This window comes from Sinohyriopsis cumingii, unplaced genomic scaffold (genome assembly GCF_028554795.1).
Source record: "Sinohyriopsis cumingii isolate HCF-2022 unplaced genomic scaffold, ASM2855479v2 utg002023l, whole genome shotgun sequence".
Lineage (NCBI taxonomy): Eukaryota > Metazoa > Mollusca > Bivalvia > Unionida > Unionidae > Sinohyriopsis > Sinohyriopsis cumingii.
This window is the reverse complement of record NW_028316109.1, coordinates 217,160-237,142: the sequence shown is the minus strand read 5'-3', so window position 1 is coordinate 237,142 and position 19,983 is coordinate 217,160. Positions and strand designations below refer to the sequence as shown.

At 33.6% G+C, this 19,983-nt stretch overlaps 1 long non-coding RNA gene across 1 annotated transcript; it reads left to right on the top strand.

Annotated features, from left to right (window-relative positions):
• The first annotated feature begins 16,205 nt into the window (after window positions 1-16,205).
• On the top strand, window positions 16,206-19,711 carry LOC149771220 (uncharacterized). The gene is made up of 4 exons (XR_016418388.1): window positions 16,206-16,364; window positions 17,954-18,094; window positions 18,500-18,551; window positions 19,524-19,711. It is a non-coding gene; the product is annotated as an uncharacterized LOC149771220 (long non-coding RNA).
• The last annotated feature ends 272 nt before the right edge of the window (window positions 19,712-19,983 follow it).

Here is a 19,983-nt window from a genome sequence, read left to right as displayed (position 1 = left end):
TTTTTCAGCACAATATAGGCTATACAAGTCGAAACTTAAACTGGTGGAGGATGTATATATATATATATATATATATATATATATATATATATATATATATATATATATATATATATATATATATATAGATAGATAGATAGATAGATACAAACAGGCATCTTCAAGTGCATAGTGCCAGTGTATACATATATATAAGATTAAAATATAGTACTGGTAATTGCGACTGAATAATTGGTTAAATAGTAACTACTCCAACTTTTAAATTCGAGAGAGGTTATTTCATAACCACATATATTTTTAGACCTTCACGTGCTGAGAAACATCCCCAAAGTACACAAAACATAAAACTAGTATTTTTTATTTAGCTGTATTAAAGTCAGGTTATTATCTAAATTAAATTATCGTCACCAAAAAAAGCCCACCACGTTCCTTCGTTTAGAATGCGCTTGAATTCAAATTATATGATTAAATGTAATTTAATACTAATTTAGTAGCATTGCTCTATTAGCTATAGCCTAAATACAAATGGATATCCACATTCATTAAAAGGGGAAATCATGACAACATCTATATCAATGCCCGCCGTTCTATGTATCTCTCGCTGGTTCTAGCATGCAAGAAATTGTATTTATATTTTCAACAAAAAATTATGTTTCTATTATGTTGGTACGATTACATTTTCCGCTTATAGTTAACAAGATCAATTCGCACGTGAGAAAGTGTAGTAGCGTATATTTGTGGTATATTTCTTAGTGGTTGAATGGACTGAAGGAGTGACCGAATTATAATATATAGGTTCACATAGCAACATTTGGAATAATGTCACTCCAATTCAATAAATCTTGCTATAGACAAAGTTTGGAGAGTGTTGGGAAAACAGTGAGTATGGTCATCTAGAAGGCAAATGTAAACATTACTGACTTAACCAACAACTATAGATTACACTGCCGTCTTCCAGTATGATGGATAACGTTTGATGATCGTAGATTTATTCGCTGATATAAATCATCAGAAACCCTGGAATATGCATGGAAAAAGCTATTTAAATGGACGTGTCCAATTTGTTTCTAGTCGTTTCATATAACATATTCTGCTTAAGGAAGCAACAGCAAATCGTACTTGAAAAAAGTATTTAATTTTTCATTGATAGTAGTATGGACAAAATGAGACAGTTATGTATTACATGTAGGAAACATATAGTTACATACTTAACCACAATATAGCTTGCAAGAAAACACGTTCACAGAGTACAGTGCTACTAGTGTTTTAAAATCGTCTTAGACCAAAGGTGAAAGTCGTTTATTGAAGCATTAAATTATACATTACACAGGCCTATTTCCACTATGATTATATTTCGCACAAATTGATCCAGTAAAATAATATTTGGTGACCTTACGTGTAGTAGTTCGCTAGACGTGGACCGGAACTGGACTCCCAGACTCGCAAATGCATGATGTATTAGTCACTTTAACAACACTTGATACATTGTAAATACAGTCAATACGGTCCAGGAATAAATTTATAATAGGTTTGGACTAAGATATATAAACGAAACAAACTACAAATCATATTATACAATACATATGCCCACTATATTCGAACGACCCTTTCGCTAGCAATGTCTGTCGTAATATTTGACGAGGATGTTGATGAAGATCGAAGCACGTCAGATACGTCAAATATAGGTACAATTAGTGCCATCTAAAATGCACCCTTACACAAAGGATGACTGTAAACTTAAATAATGTAAGAAATATGGTAAATATAAACTATGTTGCTTTCAATGTTGGCATGCCTTGGTATCAGTTGATATGAAATTGATGGGCGAGTGTAACTGACTTCAGTATATAAGACAGAGGTAAACAACTACGTATAGGCCGCAATGCTCATTTAATTTTACAAGTACATAACAAAAGTCGAAACGCGACGGGAAGAAAATACTGTTTTCTTTCAGAATTCCTGTAAATATGGTCATTGTCTTACATATATCATGTAGATGCTAATTTTGAGATAAAATATGACTGATAAGCATTGTCATGATCTGGAAAATACCTGCATCGGTAAGATAAACGTTTACATAATGAGCTTCTAAACTTATCGTATACGTTACACATGAACATGAGTATATCTTATCTGAGTGTAAAACAACACTGACTTTATTGGCAAGTAGCTGGATTTGACACTATTATCTTCTCAACGCTTCGTATAAGTTATTTCTGGAAATGATAATCTCCTTTTTCATCAGCGTTTAGCTCATGTCATTCAGACAAAATAGCATATGGTTTCAACGTAATTGTCTTACAATTACAAAACAAAAAAAAAAACAATTACTCATAAATAATTGTAAGAGTGTTTCAAACGTGCAGTATCATCTGGGTGGTTTTGTTGATAAGCTATTTTTGTATTTTTCACCAACATTCAATAATAATAATAATAATAATAATAATAATAATAATAATAATAATAATAATAATAATAACAATAATAATAATAATAAAAGGAAGAAGAAGACGGAGAAGAAGAAGTACAATAGTTATACTTATTATTATTATTATTATTATTATTATTATTATTATTATTATTATTATTATTATTATATAATTTGTTATAAAATAATATTAAAAACAACAATGCTAGTATGAGAGTAATAATCACCTTTTAAATACAGTTACTAAAATAAAGTTGTTGTAGGCACAAAGATGATTCCCTGCACAACCTTCAAATTGAAGAATGGACGCAATATAGGAAAAATACAATATGTTCCTTATAATGTTATTAATAACGGAGTTGGAATGAGACTGTATTGTGCCAGAGTAATAAAGAGGCATTAAGAAACAACTATATATCGGCGGCTATTTTACTTTAACGTTAAGATAGCAAAACATGCTTACACTGGCATATAGACAACTATTCCATGTTGCATGGCACGTACATAAACAATTGACTAGATCTGACGGAAAGAAAATTCTTTTTTGTCTATCATTCATGTGTGTGTCGTTATTGTCTTAGGTTAAGTAATCTAGGTGCGATCTATGAAGATAAAAATTGAGTGATAAACTACACGGACGTGACCTTATCTACGTAATACGCGCATTTGTAAGCTGAAAGTACGCTCTGCTATATTCTCAACTCATTGTATGGGTTACATCTGAAGATGATTATATCCTCTCTTTCCTCGGCGCATAGCTCATGCCATTGAAATCTAACATCACCTAGTCTCATCGTACTGTTCTTACTGTTACAAAACATAAGAAAAAAACAATCATTCACAAATGCTTCTCCAGGTGTTTGAAACCAGACGGTATTTTTTCGTATTAACCTGGTGTTTTTGTTATATCTCTTTTAATCGAACCTCATTTTTGTTAATAATAATAATAATAATAATAATAATAATAATCCAATAGTAATAATCACGTTTTAAAGAGAGTTCTGAATTAAATAAAAGTAGAGTCCTGTATATAATATAATATATCTTTCTACACATACCTTCCCTTCTCGAGATTCACTATTACATATATGTGCGTTTCTAGAGAGTCAATATCCAGTGTGCAAGTATAATTGCGCTACGTACTGTTGGTAATGGAAGTGCATAATAGGATCTGAATGGGTACCATTAACACTCAAAAATTCTAAACCATGCAACCATATATGTCGACGAATTTTGTCCAATTCACCATATGCATGAAACAAGGCTTTTAATTCCTTGGCAAGGAAGCAACATGGAAGTCACTTGGAGGATACGTGAACAGAAAGACATAATTTGTACATTGAATGATCAACTAATTAGTAATCTAGACACATTTTCTTGACGATTATATATTTTTTATTGATTCGTTAATTGCAAATTGGATATTGTTGGCAGCGAAGTATCGATAGTTGCATGTTGTACTTTTAATTGAGAGTATGGAATAATACATGAACAATCATGAGATGCTTTACATTGCTTCTACATGTAATGGTACTAGATCTATAATGTATATACTAGCATATATGCTGATGTATTCCTTTGAATATCATTTCTTTACATTGTATCGTATACGTGTTAAAATTTCTTTCTGATAGGACATGTTTTGAGCATTAAAGCAAAAATATTCCCAAATCCTTTCACATTCGAATAGATGGTTTAGAAGCTGCAAGTTTGACGTGAAAACAAGGAAAAAACATTAAAAATATTCAATCACCTAATTTATATTTCATTTGATGAAATTATGGATTTGTTTTGGGTGAGGATATTTGCTTTAAGTTGCTTTAAGTATTAAAATCTGCAGGAGCGTAGATGCTTATGTCCAAAACAAAGTATGCATTTCTAGTACTCCTTAATTTGTGAACAAGATAGGCACTTTCCAAAATTCTTTTGTTTTCCAAGAGTTGTCCAACAAAATATAAATCATACATTTTGTTATTTACATCGCACGTGTTATTTCTGTTCTGCAAATATATATATATATATAATTATCTTTGCATCACATATTCTTTTAAATAATTCTCTAAATTTGCTTAATAGCCTGTGACTAATATCACTATGAAATGTCGGGGATATAGTTTCCGCTTACATAAATATACATAAAATAACATATGTTGGTATGGCTCATCAATTTCTAGGTCAATACAAGTGTTTGCCAGTAGTAGCAACTAGCTGAAATACATTAGTTGAATAGTTGAAACATAATAAAGTTAAAAGATTGAATTCCTGTGGAAACATGCATGTAAAGTTTCACAATCATAACCTTTTGATTGTTTTATTTGTTTGTCTTGTCTATGTTTTGTATTTGACTTTGAAAGAGGCTAATTGGAGAGTCGAAAGGGTTCAGGCTAGCTAGATACTAGCTTCGCACTGTTCGTGTCAGTTTATTGCATTTATTTTATCAATCCCTGGACCTAGTGCACTTGAAAGGATTGTTATTCGCAATTTGACTTGTATTATATATATATATATATATATATATATATATATATATATATATATATATATATATATATATATATATATATATATATATATACATACATACATACATACATATACATATATATATACATATATATATATATATCTATATATATATATATATATATATATATATATATATATATATATATATATATATATATATATATATATATATATATATATATATATATATATATATATATATATATATATATATATATATATATATGTATATATATATATACATATATATACACATATATATACATTTATATATATATAGAGAGAGAGAGAGACAGGGAGAGATTTCAGAGAAGCCGAACCTACGTTCAAGTATCCAACATAGCAGATTCGGCACTAGAAATCTTTTCTCGCATATTCTTTTTGTATGCTTCGCTTCCGAGCTCCTCTTAAGCTCCATCTAATGGAATCTACCTCAAAGTCAAGTTTGACATTAAGTCTGCAGGGTATGTCAAAGGTGCTTTCAATTTTAACTAAACAACACTTTTTTCCCTATGAAAAGCGCTCAAAGCACCTATTCAGACCCCTCGGGACATTCTGGGTGGTGTGCAAACCTATAAAAGCTCAAAGAAAAGTCTCATAAATTGTTACATAATTGATCCGGACTTTGCTTTCTGCAAAGAAGGATTCCGTGGAGATGGGCTTACTACGCCATCTACTTTCGCCACAATGCATGGCACGATATTCTTTTAGGAGCAGGACATCACGACAGGATGATATTAAATCGAACAAATAAATAATGACCTTCGGCTTAGAATCACCCCCTTGCGGCACCTGGGTTGTATGATTGGCCCGGCGTGCCTCACTACGTGTCGTAAAAGGCGACTAAGTAGAGGCAACCTGTTTGCCGTGGGTTGCATCCCGTGTCGGGGGATGAAAGGATCCTGGTAGTTGAGCAGAGGCTTTCCATGCAATACACTACATTGGCCTCTACTTCTCTTAGACGGGTGGTCGGGATGGGCCCGGTCTCAACAAATAGGCTGGTCACGGCGAGCCCTAGGAATTCTTTATTTACTCTCTCACCTTCTTTATGTTTCTCCTTGTATCTCTCATGATATCATCGTTTCCCATATAGTCTATTCCTTTGTCTTCCCTTTCCCAAGTCTTGGAAGACTTCCTAGAATGCGCTGGCTTAACGGGTCAATCGAGAAGTAATTTTACCGACTCTAGAAGGTGGTGACTTCACTGGTCAATCAAAGGTAATTTTCGTAATTGAGAATGGCATATGTGTATCCCTGGCACTTGAAAAGTGTCCCCTTGCTGGGCTCCCTGGTGGGCTGGGAGCACGGGTGCTGAATTTTAATTAAAACCAACATGGATATTTCCAAAGAAAATCAAAACAAACGAACGAAAACTCTATATGCCTCAGATGACGAAAGATGTAATGTGGAGTCATTTCCACGCTTCATGGTCATAGATCTGAAGATGCCACAAAACCGCTTTCAGCACTATCTCCGTTTGTGATCGAAAAGACAATGACATGATCGATTGGTACACAAAAAACCGTAAAAAATGAGATCGGGTTGCCTTGTTGTTGAGCGTGAGGTCAGACAGACAATATCAAGAAAATAAAACCTTTCTTTGATATTCCAGTGACCTCATTCGCTCACACCACTCTCAATACGTTCAAACTCATGATTCGTTGTCGCTACTTGGCTGGAGTCATCGACACATATATCATTAAAGGAATGCAAAATGAAGGTGTCACTGCAGTCCGTTGAATAAGTATTAAACGAGATAATAATCTGCAGGTCACCAGCACCATTGTACTCGCCTTCAACAAACCAACAGTACCCAAAGTTTTAAAGGTTGGATTTTTGCAAGTGAATTGTCGAGATTAACATCCCAAACCCCTTTCGGTGCTATAAGTCTGATAAGGAATCTGATTGTAGAGCAACTCCGCATTGATACCTGAAAACAAGAACAGAATATACAGAGGGTGAAATATATAAAATCTATAACAGAAAAAGAATCAAAGATCGCTATCAAAGTACACTAACCAAGGCTGAGTTCCGTCATTTAAATATCGACGCCCGATTACGTGGATAAGTCGTCGATATGAACCGTGCTTAGATCTTGTCTGAGAGCGCCAATTTATGCTGAACCACCACAACCAGCAGGATCTGAATATTTGACAGACACACAAGAGATCGCGAACGTTTTTGGTATAGACATTACCCGCAATGATATACTCTGACAGACATTATAACGATTATGCCTGGAGTAGCTGACTTTTAAATCGTTGGAGAGGTTGACTCAGGAGGCAGTGATTACAAGATATAGAGTTATAAAATAATAATTACCAGGAGAATATCTCAAGAGCAAAATAATACAAAATATTGTGTGAGAAGGCTGTTTGGTAAGCATTTAGTTGAATACCCGAATATCAATCTTAAACGAAGAAATACTGGGACAATTCAACATCAGAACCAGGTGAATCCTGATGCAAAACTCCTTCGAAAACTATGATAGAAAAGTAATTAATAAGGGTGATTATATTAGGAGCGCAAGCGGCGAAACATACAGAATGTTACTTTTTTGATCATTGTAAGATCACCGAAGACCAATTGCGTGATTTCAGTCTACCCCGGTACAGCATCTATAATATGCTGGAGGTTCTCGATTACATAATTGACGAATATTTTTCAAAAAGATTTATGCGGCATGGGGCAAAATAAGATGCCCTCCAGATATTTTCCGACAGAGTAACAATCCAACAGGTGGTGGTCGTCATGTTTCGCCGGTTTTAGCTAATATCACCTCGACGATTCCTGTAAATCTTGTCTGTGACACAGTCGACGGTAATTATACCTCGTCTGGGCAAGAATCCAAAGGGCAGGCCCAGAAGGGATATGTTCTTTACAGCTTTCCTTTAGAGATCCTACCGGGTCACCTGATTGTGTCAGTGCCCGTTGACCCTGTTTATTTAGGGTTTCATAATCCGTCGTTGTCACGAATTCGTTTTCGTCTAACAGACATTAAAGGCTTACGATCAAAGCTTCGCTAGGCAAATAACAAAAAAAAAAAAAAATGGTACCAGTGACGTTGCCATTCCGCGTCCTCTGGAATCTGAGAGGATTCCAACACAACTTTTTTTAGCTGTCTCGCACGCTCATTTACAGCCGTTCAAGTTTCATATTATCGAGATATCTCAATGTCGCTTGCAAGCGGAACAAACTAAGGTTTGTCATGTCGTTCCTGTAAATCCGCCAATGATGATTCCATTCGAATTGGAGTAGTTTTATAAATCTATACCCTGCCACTACAGTGAATCTGCCCTCTTCCCGTCTGTCACCTAGCTATATAAATCCCTCCATTTAATGCATGTATATATATCTTGTTTTATCACATGGCACTATCAGCACGTCACAGAAGCGACAAAGTCGTTCACACACATACAAATACGCGATGACTGTCATAGATGCTGCAAGCAGGTAAAATAGGCGAATCAGATATCGATTAAAACAGCAACTGGAGTAGCAGACACTTTTTAAACAAATTTATCAACGTGGACCATTAGGTTTGCTACAGTTGCAGCAGGTTGATCCGGGCAACGAATTGTTTTGCTGCTGCAATGTCGCATATCCAACAACTTAGCTTAAAATCATACGCGGACGCGCAGCTTTACGTCAGGTTATCAAAACGAAAGGGAAAAATGAGATAATTAGTTTTCACCTAGGCTATTGGTTGCAAAGTAACGTCGAGCTCGTCATCGTCTTTAGCATGTATTTTCTTTCGTGCCTGCATTTATCAATAACATATATCAGCTCATTTAACAATATAGACGAGAAAGCAGGTGTTTGCGCTTTCGTATAATGCAAATTAATATCATTTTCTCTAATATCGACGTATTACATGAGTGTATGTTGTTTCCAAAATAAGATTTCGAAGTTGTTTAATACAAAAAATATACAGACTTAACGAACCCGTGTAAGGTCGGAAAAAAACGTATATTTTAGCAATATAAAAACAGACACATACAAACATATGTCAACCTATGCTTCAAGATAAAATATCAATATGCCATTTAACAACATCTATGTTGATACTGATTTATAAATACTAATTACAAACGTTTGGTCACATTCTTGTAAGATACATTGCAATCCTCGGTACACAAAATATATATAACAATCGTTCATATGCAAATGGTTGAAAATATGCCTAAATCAACAAGCCGTCATGTTAGTATTTGTGTGTGTGCGTGTGTGGTTTGATTTCAGGTGTCGCTATGCATGTACTAGTCCTTTACTACTGGAACCTGATATGACTGATACTTTAGAGGTGTTCCTATTTTCAGTATTTGGGTTGATGACGAACAATGAATCGTATTTTGCATTAATTCAGTCAGCTAACTGATGCCATTAAGTTGTTGATTCAGTGAACTGAAGCTGAAGATATCAAACCTTTGATATGTCTGGGCTCTCTCCGCCTTTGACAATATTTTCATTGGCATTGTACATGATGGAGGATCCTCTTCCCTTGATCCGATATACAAATATGTCTTGCTACTCTTGTTTGGTTCGCAGGATCAAGTCTGATGTTGACTCTTGCATGTTGGAACGCAAAGACCACATTTCGCTTCCATCCCTGCCGCTCATTATTGTAGTCTGCAATGAAAAATTATGAATATGCATAATTTAATGCAGAAAGAAAGATAGTATGCAATGCAGTCAAGCATTTATGATTTTTTGATTGTCAAAGTTAAGGTCTAAAATAAGATAAAATATAAAGCTTCTTCAACATGTATTTGTGTCATCATTTCAGAATGGCACGTTTACAATATCAAACGCTGAAACAATTCACTGTTGCTATCGTTTCTAGAGTTACACAAATAGTGTTGTGAATTATGAACTTTCATGTTTTTCTCTACTTCTTTAATGAGCTGACGCACCAATATTGTTGAACATGCCCATGTACAAATATTATTCAAAGCGTTGATGTAAAAATAGCATTATGCACCAGAATGATTTAATTCAGACCCGTCTGTGAATGAGTTCCCGATAATTCCAAAGTATTGTTTTAGCCCACAAAGTCAATGACCGATTTATAATTCCAATGAATACTTTAAACGTATAATTCTAATCAATTTATAACCGACCACAACTTGAGTGATCCCTCAGACGTATCTTAAAATACGAAATAAAAGACTTTCCCTACAATTTTAATTTATATAAAAGCGTCACCTGAGCCATGACGCAACATAATGCCACGAATGTGGGTTATTTAATTGGAGACATTTTCAAAGTATAACATCAAGTTAACTTCCAGAACCATCAAAGGTCGTAATCAAGGCTATTTCTTGACCATAGTTTCAAGTAAATGTTTTTAAAAAATGACAACATTGAGGACGGTCAAAGCTCTACTCTCATTCACAGAAACACGTCAAGTATACAACATACGTGTATTATATGTAACAATCTACATGCACTGGACGATATATGTCATTATGTACACCTTGCAGAGATAAACGGAAGTTGATTGTTTTTAAACTACTAAGATCAAACTAATTATTTCATAAGAATGTGGGCAGTGATATTTTATATACCGTATTTAAGATATGAATGAATGATAATGGCTAAGTAGCTGAAATGTATACCCATTAAAAAAAAAATAATGTAGCTTTTTAGAAGAGGCCTGCGCATTGCTAAGTTACAGGCATTAGTATTCTTGACCAAGAAACAAATTGCCGTAGCACAGGTAGTAACGATTGTAAGAGGGGAGTTTTTTCAATCATTTTAAATGTTTCCATTTATATCATTGGTCAATTTGCCGTTCTTGTCTCATTGGCATAGTAATATGATCAAATACTAATAGCTTGGTCTTCAGCACTAAAATACGTGTATGTGCCATTATACAATCTGTTCAATGCGAGAGAAGAAGAGTGGGGCATACTCTATATAGATAAGTTGGTATATTCGCAATTTTCAACTCGCAAAATTACAATTAAAGATATATACAAACTGAATTTTAACGGATGTAATCATGTGACACATAACATTGGGTTTTCTTGATATTTTACGTCTGAGTAGCTGTAGTAAGGTCACTCTCCAACGTCGTGATGCGTCATGAAGTAGACAAAGCCATCGTTATCAAAGTAACCCCGGGCTGGGGAGCTGAAAAGTCGTAATACTCATCCGTATAATTGCATGATTTTGCAAAATGAAACATGCGTGATCTAACTTTATTATAACGCTCAAAAATAATTACTTAGGATGGAGAAAGAACATACTGAGAGATGTGTATGGTTTTTAAAAGTATAATAAGGCATCAAATAAAAACTAGTCACGTATGTATACATTCAAGAATGTTTCATAAATAATCGGAAAATACACGTTCTGATGGACATGCAATAAGTTATAATAATACAATCGTTGAAGTTCTATAATTTACAAAACTTTCGACCAAAGATAACGGTGGGGGTTCATTTACAAACAAAAATTTGAATCAGAGCTCAATATAGACTATTAAACATATTTCAACTACCCTTTGACATAACAACTAATGTTGTTACATGAATATGGAAAGTGAATCTAATTAAGTTTACTTTCAGTCGAAATTTTCGATACACTCAAATAGTTATATGCTTAAATAGAGCGTTGATGATATAAAATGAAAGGATTAAACACGTGAGTTTAAATAATGGGCCTATGAAAAGGTTCAAAATAATGGTAGTTTATTGCCATTGGATAATATTTTCATTTGTAATGACCACACCATCTAATATGAGACCTGTGCGAATCCATTCCGTAAAATTGTCATCAGGTTTTACTCCACCCAGTGCAATGACAAATCCTCCAAATGAATTAACAACAGTGTCATCTACCGAATCATTATTCAGATCTACAGTCACAGGGGAGCCATCACACATTTTCTAGTGTTACTGACTAAATGCAAAATATATGTTCAAATTGTTCATAACAAAATATCTAGTATATATAACAACATATATATTTATTACTCTGAGTATACCTCAACTATTTTTTCAACCGATAAGAACTCGGGGAAACACACGAACCTACTAATCAACGCTAATAACATTAGGAATAAGTAAGTAATGGGTTTCGCAAAGACCATAGCATACATACATACATACATACATACATACATACATACATACATACATACATACATACATGAATGCATGCATGCATGCGTACATACATACAATCATACGTACATACATACATCCATGCATATATACATACATACATACATACATACATACATACATACATACATACATACATACATACATACATACATACATACATACATACAAGCGTACGTACATACATACATACATATATTACATACATACATACATATATACATACATACATACATACATATATACATCACGGTTTTAGAATTGTTGGTACTTTTATTTAGGTTTAGATTGAGGGGAGCTCGATTTGACAAGGAAACCAAAGATTAAATAAGAAAAAACTGTGCGAGGATTTTGATGTATCGACTGCTATGTTTCAGAAGGCTTGCTTAGGTTAGGCTGCTGAAGGACTAAACAGACGAAACGGAGACAGAGTGACACAAAAAGACAGAGAGAGGGGGTATCTTTCACCAGTATTCCTACATCTGCAAAGGTCTTGATGAAAAGTCCTGGCAATTTGATCAAGTGGGTGATTCATAAGGAATAACAATTTTTCACGGAATTGTCTAAATCCCTCTATTTATTAAATACATGTAGTCTGGTTTCATTTTTTGTGTACACTGATACCCGAGGGTGATTTATGTATATTGTACATTATTTCGATACAGTGAATTCGCTTCATCCGATGCCGCACGTGCGAAGTGCTTATGATGGGAAAAACCGAATACTTCTGGCGCATCGATGATGTATGACTGCATTGTCTGTGTATAAATGCTAAACGTAATACTAAATTACCTCACTGGTCACTATTTGAGTGAATTCCTTTTAACATTTTGAGTAAAGCACATCATTCTTTTCGTCGTGTGAAACTACTGTCAATCATTCACTTTGTCATTGTGCTGTGTAATGACATTTATTTTGTATTTTCATTTGTTGAATTCTTAGGTTCGTACGGATTATGTTAATTTGTTCAATATTCGGATCTTATACACGCACGTATTAATCATAATTCTTTCTCATTTAAGTAAATCATCATTAAACATTGGGATTGTATCACCATCAAAAGTGTTCTGATATAAATCAAAAACCCAACCAGGTTATCTTGTTACACAATTGTCACCTCATCTTTAATTTGTTTATGTGGATGTGTTTATTTTGCAGGTGGTTTTGTTTTTCGTGGTACTGGGAATAGCCGAAATTAATCAAAATGTTAGTCATTAATATAATGGAGTGAAAGTTGGCGATTACATTTCATATATAATTTCTTTTTTCGAGGTAAGACTAATACAAACGGTCATTAGCATCCTTAATATAATCCACATAAACCTCTAAATGTGAAAATGTTGCAAGATGTTTATTGCATCCATGCTTCAAACTGCACATTGTATCCTACAGCCATTCATCAATATATTTTTGTAAAGATGCTAATGGTAGAACGTGTCGAACATATGAAGAAAAACATATCATGTGTGTGAACCCAGAGCGAGAGCGAGAGAGAGTACTATTGGTGTTGAAAGTGTAACAGAAAAACAGTATTGTGACTGAGTAGAAATCACGACTAGCGACAGCAACACTGCACGAGATGTATCGTTCAAAAAATGTTGTTCACAGGTTATGCCAGGATATACTATACATGAATAGTAGTCAAAGCCAAATATTCCCATGAAATTCTAATAAAATTAACAGGCAATGAAAACATGTTGCTGGATATACTCCTCTTGAGGTATAGACCTAACTCGATTTTATGGATGTGTGTGTACTATTAACATGGAAAATTAACGAATACAAACAGTAATTATCAGATGGTATGCAATATATGATAATTATCTCCCAATACATCTGCAAACCTGTTACGAAACAGCATGTGTGATACACCTATCAACATATATGAATCATGTTAACTTTGGCTAAAGTATTAATTCTCTTTCGTTTTCGCTTCGGAGAAAACAAATACATGCTGGTACGTTTGGGAACGGGACTAAGCTTGTGATGTCAGCTCATGTAAGCTACAATACAATTAAGAGTACATACACGCAGTCTAAATATCACTTATTCCTTACTTCTCGACAATTTATAGACAATGCAATGTCTGCATAAGAGTGGCATGCGTAAGGAGTTTAAGTCATAGCACATTCAATACTTGAGGTTTAAAACAACAGAGTGGTTCATATTGTACAAAAGTTTGTACATTCGAATATAAATATTAATGAACCTATTGCACACATTGCACCATACATAACTTCCTTAATGAATAAAATAAAGTATACTTTAGATTATTGAATAAATTGAATGTTGTCTTTGTATTTTTCCATAGCAAACATTCAAATTCCATTTCCAAAAATAATGTTCATACAAATACAGTACAAATAAGAGTTGCTCAACCGAACTACGCAAGCAGATAAGGTTGCGTGTTGACTATGTTTCAAGTATAACTGTCGCTATGGACGATATATAACACATCAGGTGTGTCATTCATGTATTGTGCATGGTAGTGAAAAACTATTTTGTATATATATCCTTATATATCTATGGCGTATCCTTCATTGTGTTACTTACGAAATATTGTATACATTTATTACGTTTTGATTTTTATTTCTTTAACGAAACTATCTACCGATATGAGCTTGCGTTAGAAATTGCAAAATAAGTGCTCCGCAGGACCTTCAGTTTCTAATTTATATATTAATTCAGTTTTGATCCATGAAGTTTTAACAGATGCTGGATTTATCTGTAAATCGTTTAGCCTTTACTTGCAACATAAAACTATTAAATTATTAATGTCTACGTAGGGTCAGCATGTTGTAGTTTTTACATCATGTATAATTCAGTTTACGCTAAAAAATCCCATATAACTACAGTTCCGATCGTACCGGACTCTGCTTGTACTAGCAGTTCGTTCTTAAATGTTCTGAATGACGCACTAAAACTTTACACACGTTGTTTGTTACATGGCTTCAGCTTTGATTAGAGTCATTGGCGATAATTCCGGAAAATGTAAACTGCAAATGACAAATGTATAACATATTATATCATATTATATTATTTATAACAACATCAACGTGTAACAGTTGGAAAAAGGGTCAACGATACAAAGACTTTTGTTACTATCCTTGTATGTAACCATCACTCAGAAAGTACTATTTTCATCGTTTTGTCACATTTTAATATCACTCTTATACCAATGGTTTGTAGTAAATAATGAAGTGGATAAGTTTACAGTGTTGAGTAAAGATATGATGCAATCGATTATATTTATTGACATTCACTCATCATAATGACGAGCGCTTGAAATATTTTTCGTGAGCTTTGAAAATGTTTTCACATCTTAGGTACGCATTTTGTTTTAAGATATCTTTTAAATGTGGGTGTCATTAATAACATGATGTCGTTTCAAAATTTAATGCATTTTATCAATCATAAAAATTCGAGTCGAAGTTGAAACGAAACTAGTGATTATCAGGACGATCAAATTAAATGCACATTTAGAACGATTGGATTATGTTGATTTGTCTTCCAATTCTTGTGATTAACTCTATAACATGGACTTTTTACTTTACTATCGCACACTTAGTGCATAACTTGCTTTTGTGCGACAAACATCCCCGTTGTCCATAATTCAGACTTTTCAGGCTTGAAACCAATGCTCAGTAAATAATTGCGTATTCCTAAATATGTTAAGAAAAGAGATTGAGGAAACACGTGCATCAAGTATTTTTCAACGAATGAAGGAGACAATTTACGTATTTCGTTGGAACAAAGTTAACAGTTTGTTGCTCGTTATAAACAACAAGAACCCTTGTCAATTTCTGTCTCAACAACATACGAGATACATGACCAAAAAGAAATCAATCGATGTTGGTTAAATGGTATGCAAAATAACATGAACAATGCATCTTGTGATGAAAATATGTGATGTACAAAATACACAGAAGTATAATTGTCTAGTTGGGCTTGTTAATGGGAAACGTGTTACATATCTGATATTAAAAGTTCTACAATGTAATGCTTTACTGCTTGAAATGGTCGAATTGAAAGGTAAACTAAACAGGAGTGGGTAATATTTTGAATTCTTTCCGGGTGTCGCATTCTCAGCCTTCCATTTGCATCGTTATTCAGCTGGGTGTCGTCTCATCGTATTTGAGTGGCTGGTAGATTATATTCACGCCCAGCATAGACGTGGAGTGTCCATATAATACGTCTGTTTCGGGACTATTGACACAAAGGTATCTGCTGCTTAGAAGACAGTATTTGTTCCGCAATACTGCTAAGGAACGCGTTCATAAGGTGAGAAAAAATGTACTTTGCATTTCGAATCCGACAGTTTACTCAATCGATTTAAGATAGCAATGTTCACATTTTGTCACAATCATTATGTTTCTTTTTGTAAATGAAGTTTCTCTCCTGTTAGTCAAAGTTATTTGCAATCGACATATTCATGTTGATATTTACAGTGAAATGTCATGTCTTTGCTTGGTTCATGTGGTGGTTTGTGCTGAGTGAATACAATATATATAGACCAGGTTAAAGCGATACTGTTAATGTGCCGACTCAATTAATGACTGATGGCAGTATTTTACCGCGTGCGGCGGTGGATATCCAACTGATTATAACGTTTAAGTAGACCTACCCGTCTCGGTATTCGCATAAGAATCATATTTGTTTCATGCGCATTATATTCTTCATTCAGACGACCAACGTGGATAAAGATACAATTGTACGTAATGTGACCTATGCATACAATAGGTTAGATCAAATGATCTGCAAGGCTTATTTATAAGAGACTAGCTCCAACATTGGGACAGGGTATTGCAAAAATGCAATTATTAGCAGAATTAAGCGCAAATTTCCTTTTCATAAAAGTGATGACATTTAAATTGTACGAGACATACTCATTACATATGGCTCCTACATGGGACATTAATATTGCGCTTTATCCTTAATGTTCAATCGGCGTGAAAAATAAGAAGAAAATCAAACGTATTTAAATTTCTATGTCCGAACTGGCTATTGTTCATTTTTAACAAACTTCACTAGCATTATTGCTTGCCCCTTGTATATTATTATTATTATTATTATTATTATTATTATTATTATTATTATTATTATTATTATGGTGTTCAGAGTAAGTTTTATAAATTTTGAATTTATTTCATAGTCTAAAAATGTCAGTAATTTCAAGCACAAGTAATCATAATCCATAATGGGAAATAACATGATATGAAGTGCCAAAAAATGTTCAGTATTTAGCACGAACTCGCAGAGTTGCTCAGCGATCATTTATTAACCTCCATCAAACGGCAAAATATAGATTAGCCAAAATAGTTTCAAGAATTACATTTATTATGTTCAGTTCATGCACTATTTGCTAATTATCTTATAATATGGATAATATCATATTTGTGGATTGAATTCAGTAAATACATGTCTAGTGCGAAGAAAAAAAAAACTTTTTAACCCATATTGCTGATTTGCAAAATGGGTTGGTATGAAGGTGATTTTATTTTAAAGTGAGCGTTGTTGATTGTTTTTGGTCTGATTTGAGACATAATATCGATAACTAAATATCAAGCAATTCATATAATTTTGATTATGTTTCATCGTCAGTGTATACAGGGGCAACAATAAAAGACCTCCACTATATAGTATCAATACCTGCTACTTCGATTATGTGTCTAGACAATAATAAACATGTAATCATAGGTTTTAATTCATCATTAGTATTGGGAATTGGGATGTGGCAGTGTGATCAATGAGAGAATAATTAGAATCTCATTAAAGATGATCATTGTCCCGGTTGTTTAACCCGTTCTATCTTACATTATTATCTAAGTAATGTTTGACATAATTTGACTTGCTCAATGTTTTGATTGTAGATGGTACGTCAGATATTTTCCGTCTCTATTGTCATCTTTGTCATCCTCTTGCCATTGGTACTGTGCAATCATAATTTCGACAGAAGTCGCCTGAAAGAGAAAATAGAGGAGTATGACCGACACATGAAGAAAATGATGGAGGTAATTACGAGCCTATACTCTTTTTATAGTCTTCGATCATCTCGATTACCTATGCTTGAACGCATTATTTCATCATTTTGTACTGTGTTTGTCTTATGAAAGTATGCAGAATATCAGAATTATTGAACATTTGGACATGGTTATATTGCTTCTCCACACTTCAAAGCAGAACGCACACCATCGTCATCTGTATTTTAAGTATAAACATCATCAATTACAGCCATAGGAGATTTGATAATCGTAAGTTTGTATTAGTTTTGTTTTGTGTTTAGATTTGACTTCAGCAGAAATAATAATTATTTGTATTGATGTTGCTTTTATTTTAGCGATATCTGTTAGTTTAATTTTAGATTAAGTGTTATTTCTTTATCTGTTATTGAGCTGTGATCTTGCTTTAAATTACAGGAGAACCAACCGTACGGTGCAAACGATGCTGCAAAGAAGTTTGCCGAAGACTGTACGTTTATATATTATATAACATTCCGTTTATTTTTGAGTGATACCAATCTTGCTGAAATTACACAGGCTATAATGCTCGATATTGAATGTCTAATTGACATTTATGAATAAAAAGAAGTAATGCTCTACGACTATGACAATAATATGATACAATACATAGATCGAAATATCAGTCAGCATTCAAGAAGGTGTTATATGTCTGCTGAAAAGCATGCATAGATACATGAATACATACAGACAGACATATATGCATACATACATACATACATACATACATACATACATACGATTATGTCAATATGCTGAATGATACCAGTAAAGCAGAGAAATGGGTAGGTGGTAATTATGTATAAGCGGTATCGACAAACGCGAGTTACTCAGCAAAACCCTTTTGGAATCAAAACAATTTCAGTTTGATTAACGTTTTCACAATCTAATTTTAATTTGCGTGGTAAAGAAGAGTTTTAAGGTTCTAAACTACTGGACATGCATGTAGTTATATTTTCAATCCATTTTGTTGTAGGTTAGATAATAATACAGCTATAACAATTCATATTGTGAATCGTTATTGAAATGCTTTGTAGAATACATTGACTCTTTAATGCCTGAGGAGAAAAGATGACTTAAATCATCATTCGACACTGATATCCGTAAACGGCAATGGATTTGCTTTCTCCTTTTTTCTTGACATTATTATTGTATTTATCTCGGCTCTAATTTCAAGTGTGTCAGGTGGAAGAAATGTCACTATATGTGTATACTGTACTTGAAGAGTTTCATGGTTATCTTTTTCTTAACTAATATATAACAATTGAGGAGGTGTATGTTTTAAATTGTTTTTGGCATTAAACACAACAATGTCCGCGATGTCAATATAACTGTATCCGTGAACAATATTTAACATATGTATTTTCGATGATATTATATTGTGCTGAAGTCATGTCAACAATTTTATTTTTCTCTCCTCCAGACGCTTATGTGAAACAAGAACTTGAAAAGGAGGAAAAGTAGTTATTCCGGGGACCCTCAGTCAGACAATAAAGGCATGTATGCATCTTTAGCAAGCTTCTGACCTCCTGTTTCCAGAGCAAACATTACCGACAAACATATTAATTGATATATCAATTATTGGAATATATGATAAATTACTGAAGCAAATTATCTGCCTAGTGTCTTTCATTAATCCTTAATTCTCAAATTTATGCAAATATTCTAAATATTAATTGCAAAATATGTCCAATTCTGGTGAAATATATATGTATTTACTAGCATTTCAAGACTTACAACTTTATGTCTGCCCGAAAAAAGGAAACGATTCTAGTCATAATTGTTACATACGTTTTGCCAAAGTCATATCCATTAAAATGTTGAATCCACTATCGTTATCAAGGTAGTACAATGTCTTGATATCATCCATTTTAATGCCGACA